General features: G+C 53.5%; 1 non-coding gene across 1 annotated transcript; it reads left to right on the top strand.

Moving 5' to 3' along the window:
- The first annotated feature begins 8,062 nt into the window (after positions 1–8,062).
- On the top strand, positions 8,063–9,901 carry LOC145656891 (18S ribosomal RNA). Its single transcript, XR_014122481.1, has one exon. It is a non-coding gene; the product is annotated as an 18S ribosomal RNA (ribosomal RNA).
- Positions 9,902–10,000: the final 99 nt, after the last annotated feature.

Here is a 10,000-nt window from a genome sequence, read left to right as displayed (position 1 = left end):
TCAAACTGCATGGTCCGCCCAGGCCCAGAGCTACTTTGCTGGGTATGATTCTGTGACCTCTTGGGTCTGGAAATGTGGTACTTTGAATGATTAAAAGAGTGAAACGGTCTGAAGTGTGCGCAGGTGTAAAGCAACCTTGCTAGGCATGAAGGTGTGACCTCCAGGGCCTGGAAGTCTGGTGGTAGTAGTAGTATGATTTAAAGGCACAAAGTGATTGAAGTGTGCCCAGGCCCAGAGCTACTTTGCTGGGCATGACTGTGTTTGACCTCTTGGGCCTGGAAGTCTGGTGGTAGTAGTAGTATGATTTAAAGGCACAAAGTGAATGAAGTGTGCCCAGGCCCAGAGCTACTTTGCTGGGCATGACTGTGTTTGACCTCTTGGGCCTGGAAGTCTGGTAGTAGTAGTAGTAGTAGTAGTAGTAGTAGTAGTAGTAGTATGATTTAAAGGTACAAAGTGAATGAAGTGTGCCCAGGCCCAGAGCTACTTTGCTGGGCATGACTGTGTTTGACCTCTTGGGCCTGGAAGTCTATTTCTAGGCTTATATAAAGGGTCAAACTTCTTGAAGTGTGCCCAGGCCCAGAGCTACTTTGCTGGGCATGACTGTGTTTGACCTCTTGGGTCTGGAAGTCTGGTGGTAGTAGTAGTAGTATGATTTAAAGGCACAAAGTGATTGAAGTGTGCCCAGGCCCAGAGCTACTTTGCTGGGCATGAATGTGTTTGAACTCTTGGGCCTGGAAGTCTGGTAGTAGTAGTATGATTTAAAGGCACAAAGTGATTGAAGTGTGCCCAGGCCCAGAGCTACTTTGCTGGGCATGACTGTGTTTGACCTCTTGGGCCTGGAAGTCTGGTGGTAGTAGTAGTATGATTTAAAGGCACAAAGTGATTGAAGTGTGCCCAGGCCCAGAGCTACTTTGCTGGGCATGAATGTGTTTGAACTCTTGGGCCTGGAAGTCTGGTAGTAGTAGTAGTAGTAGTAGTAGTAGTAGTAGTAGTAGTAGTAGTATGATTTAAAGGTACAAAGTGAATGAAGTGTGCCCAGGCCCAGAGCTACTTTGCTGGGCATGACTGTGTTTGACGTCTTGGGCCTGGAAGTCTGGTAGTAGTAGTATGATTTAAAGGTACAAAGTGAATGAAGTGTGCCCAGGCCCAGAGCTACTTTGCTGGGCATGACTGTGTTTGACCTCTTGGCTCTGGAAGTCTATTTCTAGGCTTATATAAAGGGTCAAACTTCTTGAAGTGTGCCCAGGCCCAGAGCTACTTTGCTGGGCATGACTGTGTTTGACCTCTGGGGCCTGGAAGTCTGGTAGTAGTAGTATGATTTAAAGGCACAAAGTGATTGAAGTGTGCCCAGGCCCAGAGCTACTTTGCTGGGCATGACTGTGTTTGACCTCTTGGGCCTGGAAGTCTGGTAGTAGTAGTAGTAGTAGTAGTAGTAGTAGTAGTAGTAGTATGATTTAAAGGTACAAAGTGAATGAAGTGTGCCCAGGCCCAGAGCTACTTTGCTGGGCATGACTGTGTTTGACGTCTTGGGCCTGGAAGTCTGGTAGTAGTAGTATGATTTAAAGGTACAAAGTGAATGAAGTGTGCCCAGGCCCAGAGCTACTTTGCTGGGCATGACTGTGTTTGACCTCTTGGCTCTGGAAGTCTATTTCTAGGCTTATATAAAGGGTCAAACTTCTTGAAGTGTGCCCAGGCCCAGAGCTACTTTGCTGGGCATGACTGTGTTTGACCTCTGGGGCCTGGAAGTCTGGTAGTAGTAGTATGATTTAAAGGCACAAAGTGATTGAAGTGTGCCCAGGCCCAGAGCTACTTTGCTGGGCATGAATGTGTTTGAACTCTTGGGCCTGGAAGTCTATTTCTAGGCTTATATAAAGGGTCAAACTTCTTGAAGTGTGCCCAGGCCCAGAGCTACTTTGCTGGGCATGACTGTGTTTGACCTCTTGGGCCTGGAAGTCTGGTAGTAGTAGTAGTAGTAGTAGTAGTAGTAGTAGTAGTAGTAGTAGTATGATTTAAAGGTACAAAGTGAATGAAGTGTGCCCAGGCCCACAGCTACTTTGCTGGGCATGACTGTGTTTGACCTCTTGGGCCTGAAAGTCTATTTCTAGGCTTATATAAAGGGTCAAACTTCTTGAAGTGTGCCCAGGCCCAGAGCTACTTTGCTGGGCATGACTGTGTTTGACCTCTGGGGCCTGGAAGTCTGGTAGTAGTAGTATGATTTAAAGACACAAAGTGATTGAAGTGTGCCCAGGCCCAGAGCTACTTTGCTGGGCATGAATGTGTTTGAACTCTTGGGCCTGGAAGTCTGGTAGTAGTAGTATGATTTAAAGGTACAAAGTGAATGAAGTGTGCCCAGGCCCAGAGCTACTTTGCTGTGCATGACTGTGTTTGACCTCTTGGCTCTGGAAGTCTATTTCTAGGCTTATATAAAGGGTCAAACTTCTTGAAGTGTGCCCAGGCCCAGAGCTACTTTGCTGGGCATGACTGTGTTTGACCTCTGGGGCCTGGAAGTCTGGTAGTAGTAGTATGATTTAAAGGCACAAAGTGATTGAAGTGTGCCCAGGCCCAGAGCTACTTTGCTGGGCATGATTCTGTGACCTCTTGGGTCTGGAAATGTGGTACTTTGAAGGATTAAAAGAGTGAAACGGTCTGAAGTGTGCGCAGGTGTAAAGCAACCTTGCTAGGCATGAAGGTGTGACCTCCAGGGCCTGGAAGTCTGGTGGTAGTAGTAGTATGATTTAAAGGCACAAAGTGATTGAAGTGTGCCCAGGCCCAGAGCTACTTTGCTGGGCATGACTGTGTTTGACCTCTTGGGCCTGGAAGTCTGGTGGTAGTAGTAGTATGATTTAAAGGCACAAAGTGATTGAAGTGTGCCCAGGCCCAGAGCTACTTTGCTGGGCATGACTGTGTTTGACCTCTTGGCTCTGGAAGTCTATTTCTAGGCTTATATAAAGGGTCAAACTTCTTGAAGTGTGCCCAGGCCCAGAGCTACTTTGCTGGGCATGACTGTGTTTGACCTCTGGGGCCTGGAAGTCTGGTAGTAGTAGTATGATTTAAAGGCACAAAGTGATTGAAGTGTGCCCAGGCCCAGAGCTACTTTGCTGGGCATGAATGTGTTTGAACTCTTGGGCCTGGAAGTCTATTTCTAGGCTTATATAAAGGGTCAAACTTCTTGAAGTGTGCCCAGGCCCAGAGCTACTTTGCTGGGCATGACTGTGTTTGACCTCTTGGGCCTGGAAGTCTGGTAGTAGTAGTAGTAGTAGTAGTAGTAGTAGTAGTAGTAGTAGTAGTATGATTTAAAGGTACAAAGTGAATGAAGTGTGCCCAGGCCCACAGCTACTTTGCTGGGCATGACTGTGTTTGACCTCTTGGGCCTGAAAGTCTATTTCTAGGCTTATATAAAGGGTCAAACTTCTTGAAGTGTGCCCAGGCCCAGAGCTACTTTGCTGGGCATGACTGTGTTTGACCTCTGGGGCCTGGAAGTCTGGTAGTAGTAGTATGATTTAAAGACACAAAGTGATTGAAGTGTGCCCAGGCCCAGAGCTACTTTGCTGGGCATGAATGTGTTTGAACTCTTGGGCCTGGAAGTCTGGTAGTAGTAGTATGATTTAAAGGTACAAAGTGAATGAAGTGTGCCCAGGCCCAGAGCTACTTTGCTGTGCATGACTGTGTTTGACCTCTTGGCTCTGGAAGTCTATTTCTAGGCTTATATAAAGAGTCAAACTTCTTGAAGTGTGCCCAGGCCCAGAGCTACTTTGCTGGGCATGACTGTGTTTGACCTCTGGGGCCTGGAAGTCTGGTAGTAGTAGTATGATTTAAAGGCACAAAGTGATTGAAGTGTGCCCAGGCCCAGAGCTACTTTGCTGGGCATGATTCTGTGACCTCTTGGGTCTGGAAATGTGGTACTTTGAAGGATTAAAAGAGTGAAACGGTCTGAAGTGTGCGCAGGTGTAAAGCAACCTTGCTAGGCATGAAGGTGTGACCTCCAGGGCCTGGAAGTCTGGTGGTAGTAGTAGTATGATTTAAAGGCACAAAGTGATTGAAGTGTGCCCAGGCCCAGAGCTACTTTGCTGGGCATGACTGTGTTTGACCTCTTGGGCCTGGAAGTCTGGTGGTAGTAGTAGTATGATTTAAAGGCACAAAGTGATTGAAGTGTGCCCAGGCCCAGAGCTACTTTGCTGGGCATGAATGTGTTTGAACTCTTGGGCCTGGAAGTCTATTTCTAGGCTTATATAAAGGGTCAAACATCTTGAAGTGTGCCCAGGCCCAGAGCTACTTTGCTGTGCATGACTGTGGTTGACCTCTTGGCCCTGGAAGTCTGGTGGTAGTAGTAGTATGATTTAAAGGCACAAAGTGAATGAAGTGTGCCCAGGCCCAGAGCTACTTTGCTGGGCATGAATGTGTTTGAACTCTTGGGCCTGGAAGTCTGGTAGTAGTAGTAGTAGTAGTAGTAGTAGTAGTAGTAGTATGATTTAAAGGCACAAAGTGCTTGAAGTGTGCCCAGGCCCAGAGCTACTTTGCTGTGCATGACTGTGTGACCTCTTGGCCCTGGAATTCTGGTGGTAGTAGTAGTAGTAGTAGTATGATTTAAAGGTACAAAGTGAATGAAGTGTGCCCAGGCCCAGAGCCAGGCCTGGGCAGCAGGGGGCGCTCCTGGCCATGCCCAGCGAGTTTCGTGCGAATCGGACCTGGTCCGGAAGAGATACGAAGGGAAAACTCATTACTCGTCGGGGTGGCACATCCAGGCTCTCGACCCTCCCAAAGCGTCCGACCAGGGTGCACCCTGCCGGGCATGGTTAGCCGCCAGCCCCCTTCCTGGAGGTCTGGTTGGCACGGGGTTTTGATTTATCGGTTTCATATCTCTGGGCTCCTTGGGAGCAGAAAGTCGGTTGAGGGCCCTTTGGAAAGAGCCGGGGCTGCCGTTTAACGCTGTCCAAGCGGCAGGCGAAGCGCACCCACCGTTTTTACGCTATGATTTTTTAAAACCGCCGGGGCGGCAAACACAGGGCCGGTCGGGTTTGAAGACGAATATCTCTTCGGCCCTTGGGAGGAGAGAAGCAGCGCGGGTCACCTTTGAACGCGCTCGCTGCCAGGAACGTCTGGCGTAAAAGTTTCGTGGGAATCGGACGTTCCTAGGCTGAGAAGCGAGCGCCCGCCCTCGGGCGGTCGGGGGCCCCTTTCTCATTCCCCGTCTGGGCTAAAAATACGAGGTCGGACCCGATGGACTCGGGAGACTGGAGAGTACCAGGGAGACCCTGGAAGCAGGCGACCCGACCCACGCTTCGCTGTCTCCTCGGCCCTCGGGAGTAGAAGCGCGGGGACGGTGGCGTGGGCAGCAGGGGGCGCTCCTGGCCATGCCCAGCGAGTTTCGTGCGAATCGGACCTGGTCCGGAAGAGATACGAAGGGAAAACTCATTACTCGTCGGGGTGGCACATCCAGGCTCTCGACCCTCCCAAAGCGTCCGACCAGGGTGCACCCTGCCGGGCATGGTTAGCCGCCAGCCCCCTTCCTGGAGGTCTGGTTGGCACGGGGTTTTGATTTATCGGTTTCATATCTCTGGGCTCCTTGGGAGCAGAAAGTCGGTTGAGGGCCCTTTGGAAAGAGCCGGGGCTGCCGTTTAACGCTGTCCAAGCGGCAGGCGAAGCGCACCCACCGTTTTTACGCTATGATTTTTTAAAACCGCCGGGGCGGCAAACACAGGGCCGGTCGGGTTTGAAGACGAATATCTCTTCGGCCCTTGGGAGGAGAGAAGCAGCGCGGGTCACCTTTGAACGCGCTCGCTGCCAGGAACGTCTGGCGTAAAAGTTTCGTGGGAATCGGACGTTCCTAGGCTGAGAAGCGAGCGCCCGCCCTCGGGCGGTCGGGGGCCCCTTTCTCATTCCCCGTCTGGGCTAAAAATACGAGGTCGGACCCGATGGACTCGGGAGACTGGAGAGTACCAGGGAGACCCTGGAAGCAGGCGACCCGACCCACGCTTCGCTGTCTCCTCGGCCCTCGGGAGTAGAAGCGCGGGGACGGTGGCGTGGGCAGCAGGGGGCGCTCCTGGCCATGCCCAGCGAGTTTCGTGCGAATCGGACCTGGTCCGGAAGAGATACGAAGGGAAAACTCATTACTCGTCGGGGTGGCACATCCAGGCTCTCGACCCTCCCAAAGTGTCCGACCAGGGTGCACCCTGCCGGGCTAAGAGAACAGCCAGGTGAACCCTGGAGGTTCCGAACTCCAGACCCCTGGACCCGACGGCTCAGTCCGCCTCAGGTGCACTACAGAGGTCCTCGGGCTGTCCCTGAGTGCATTAAAACGGAAATCAGAATTACTCCCCCGGGTGGCACTTCCAGGCTCTCGACCCTCCCAAAGTGTCCGACCAGGGTGCACCCTGCTGGGCATGGTTAGCCGCCAGCCCCCTTCCTGGAGGTCTGGTTGGCACGGGGTTTTGCAAATAGGTCCCGTCGGGTATATGGGAGAGCAAAGAGAATCAATGGGGTCCAAGCACTAAATTCATCCAGTGGCGTTCTCTGGAAGCCCAAGGGGAGTCCGAGGGGTGTTCGGCCGGCAAGGGGAGCTCTCCCTCGGACACATGATCAAACGCCTGTCCCCTACCGGAAAGTGGTGTGCTCTGGATGCCCCCCCCCCCCCCCATCCCCCGAGGGGGGTGCTTATCCCGCGAGGGGAGCCCTCCTCGGGTTAAGTGAACCATCATGCCGATTCCCCTATGGAAGTGGGCACATCCAGGCACACAGTCTGCTTTGCTCTCCCCGACCCGAGTGCGTCTGTTGGGCTGAGTGTACGCCCAGGCAACTGGATCCAATGGCTCAGTCCGCCGCAGCGTGCTTCGACGATGGGTCGTACAGCCATGCCACCAGGGTGGGCGTGTTTGTAAATGTACCAGTGGATTCTCGTCGGCCTGCCACATCCATGGTATCGACCCACCAGGCCTGTCCGACCAGGGGTTGACCCTGGACGGGCACGGTCTGTGGTTTGGCCCTTGTCCTAGATGAAATCGGGCACGGGGTTTTCTGGCCAGGTACCATCGGGTTACTGGGAGAGCGGCTTCGGTCTCCAGGTGAGACCAATGGTGAAGCAGCACGAGGCAATGGAGAGCATGCAAAGCGATGGGGAAGCCATGCACGGCAATGGCCACGAAAAAAAAAAAAAAATCACCACGGAAGGAACGTGAAGAACAAGGAGGAGTGTAGTGACACTGCCCAAAGCTGCCCGGTGTTGCAGGGGTCTATTGGTGTGTTGCTTCCTTGTTTGGTAGAGTGGAGTACCAGACCCGCCAGGGGTAGGCAAACCATTCCCCCTACGGTAAGTGAGGAGCCAGCCATTTGACGAGCGGGTGTCCACGTGTACGGGTGCGAGCGCTATCCCCCCACACGGGGTTAGGCCACGGCCTTAGGTGGACGTCTGCCGACCAGCCCCGGCTGATCCAGAACTTCTGATGTGGAGAGCGGTTTTGACAGATCCTCCCTGGTTCTAGCGGGTCAAGCCTCTGATGGGGGGTGGGGGTTATTTGTAACCCATCCCAGAACTCTCTGGGGGAGACTCAGACGGCCAGTCTGTCTACTCAGTTGTCCTATACTGGTGTCTGTGGTTTGGGAGGAAGGGAGTGCCCTGCTTTGTTGGCCTCCTCTTCAAACCTACCTGGGCCCACGAATCACTCTTCTTGGTTACATCACGAAACGTAGGTTGAGCGAGGCTAGGGGGGAGGGAATTCGACGAGGTCTTTCCCTTGTCCCCCCACCAGCGGCCCACGAAAATCAAAACGGCGTGAAGAGAGGGAACGCCGAAAGCACCTGGAGTCGGCCGTCCGCACCTCCGGAGGAGGTGGACGGGGTACGGTGCGGGCATGACCGGATGGGACAGCTTTGCATCAAGGTGAGAGGTCGGCGTCCGAAGGCCAGAGGGCGGTGCGCGAGCACGTTTACACTGGCCGCGGAAGCTGTCCTGGGTAGCCCTGTATGGCGTCTGGACCTGACGGCGCACGCACTTACAACCCGCTGCTTCCTAGCCCCCGGAAGGGGAGGCGGATGTCACTCGTGGTTCATCCCAGACCACGGTGCAAACTACCTGGTTGATCCTGCCAGTAACATATGCTTGTCTCAAAGATTAAGCCATGCAGGTCTAAGTGCACACGGCCGGTACAGTGAAACTGCGAATGGCTCATTAAATCAGTTATGGTTCCTTTGATCGCTCCACACGTTACTCGGATAACTGTGGTAATTCTAGAGCTAATACATGCAAACGAGCGCTGACCCTTCGGGGGATGCGTGCATTTATCAGACCCAAAACCCATCCGGGGGGCTCGGGCCCCCCGGCCGCTTTGGTGACTCTAGATAACCTCGGGCCGATCGCGCGCCCTCCGCGGCGGCGACGTCTCATTCGAATGTCTGCCCTATCAACTTTCGATGGTACCATAGTCGGCTACCATGGTGACCACGGGTAACGGGGAATCAGGGTTCGATTCCGGAGAGGGAGCCTGAGAAACGGCTACCACATCCAAGGAAGGCAGCAGGCGCGCAAATTACCCATTCCCGACACGGGGAGGTAGTGACGAAAAATAACGATACAGGTCTCTTTCGAGGCCCTGTAATCGGAATGAGCGTATCCTAAACCCATGGGTGAGGACCCATTGGAGGGCAAGTCTGGTGCCAGCAGCCGCGGTAATTCCAGCTCCAATAGCGTATATTAAAGTTGCTGCAGTTAAAAAGCTCGTAGTTGGATGTCGGGAGTGGGCTGGCGGTCCGCCGCGAGGCGTGCCACCGCCTGTCTCAGACCCTGTCTCCCGGTGCCCCCCGGATGCCCTTGGCTGGGTGTCCGGACGGGGCTCGGAGCGTTTACTTTGAAAAAATTAGAGTGTTCAAAGCGGGCCCGCTTCTCGCCTGAATACCTGAGCTAGGAATAATGGAATAGGACTCCGGTTCTATTTTGTGGGTTTCCTGAACCAGGGCCATGATTAAGAGGGACGGCCGGGGGCATTCGTATTGCGCCGCTAGAGGTGAAATTCTTGGACCGGCGCAAGACGGACGAAAGCGAAAGCATTTGCCAAGAATGTTTTCATTAATCAAGAACGAAAGTCGGAGGTTCGAAGACGATCAGATACCGTCGTAGTTCCGACCGTAAACTATGCCGACCCGCGATCCGGCGGCGTTATTCCCATGACCCGCCGGGCAGCGTGAGGGAAACCACGAGTCTGTGGGTTCCGGGGGGAGTATGGTTGCAAAGCTGAAACTTAAAGGAATTGACGGAAGGGCACCACCAGGAGTGGAGCCTGCGGCTTAATTTGACTCAACACGGGAAACCTCACCCGGCCCGGACACGGAAAGGATTGACAGATTGATAGCTCTTTCTCGATTCTGTGGGTGGTGGTGCATGGCCGTTCTTAGTTGGTGGAGCGATTTGTCTGGTTAATTCCGATAACGAACGAGACTCCGGCATGCTAAATAGTTACGCGGCCCTCCGCGGTCGGCGTCAAACTTCTTAGAGGGACAAGTGGCGTTCAGCCACGCGAGATGGAGCAATAACAGGTCTGTGATGCCCTTAGATGTCCGGGGCTGCACGCGCGCCACAATGGTTGGATCAGCGTGTGCCTACCCTACACCGAGAGGTGCGGGTAATCCGCTGAACCCCATTCGTGATGGGGACTGGGGATTGCAATTATTCCCCATGAACGAGGAATTCCCAGTAAGCGCGGGTCATAAGCTCGCGTTGATTAAGTCCCTGCCCTTTGTACACACCGCCCGTCGCTACTACCGATCGGATGGTTTAGTGAGGTCCTCGGATCGGCCCCGCCGGGGCTCCTCGCGGGCCTTGGCGGAGCGCCGAGAAGTCGATCAAACTTGACTATCTAGAGGAAGTAAAAGTCGTAACAAGGTTTTCGTAGGTGAACCTGCGAAAGGATCATTAACGGGTAACGCTGTCCGGCGTGCCTCCTCTCCCGACCCCCTCGACTTCGCCGTCCCCCCGCGTCGGGGCCCAGGGTCGAAAGGGTCTTCGGGGTTGCTG

The sequence above is a fragment of the Electrophorus electricus genome, unplaced genomic scaffold, assembly GCF_041902795.1.
Source record: "Electrophorus electricus isolate QZ-2024a unplaced genomic scaffold, ASM4190279v1 Scaffold95, whole genome shotgun sequence".
NCBI lineage: Eukaryota > Metazoa > Chordata > Actinopteri > Gymnotiformes > Gymnotidae > Electrophorus > Electrophorus electricus.
The sequence above is the reverse complement of the archived record's forward strand: the minus strand, read 5'-3'. Positions and strand labels throughout refer to the sequence as shown.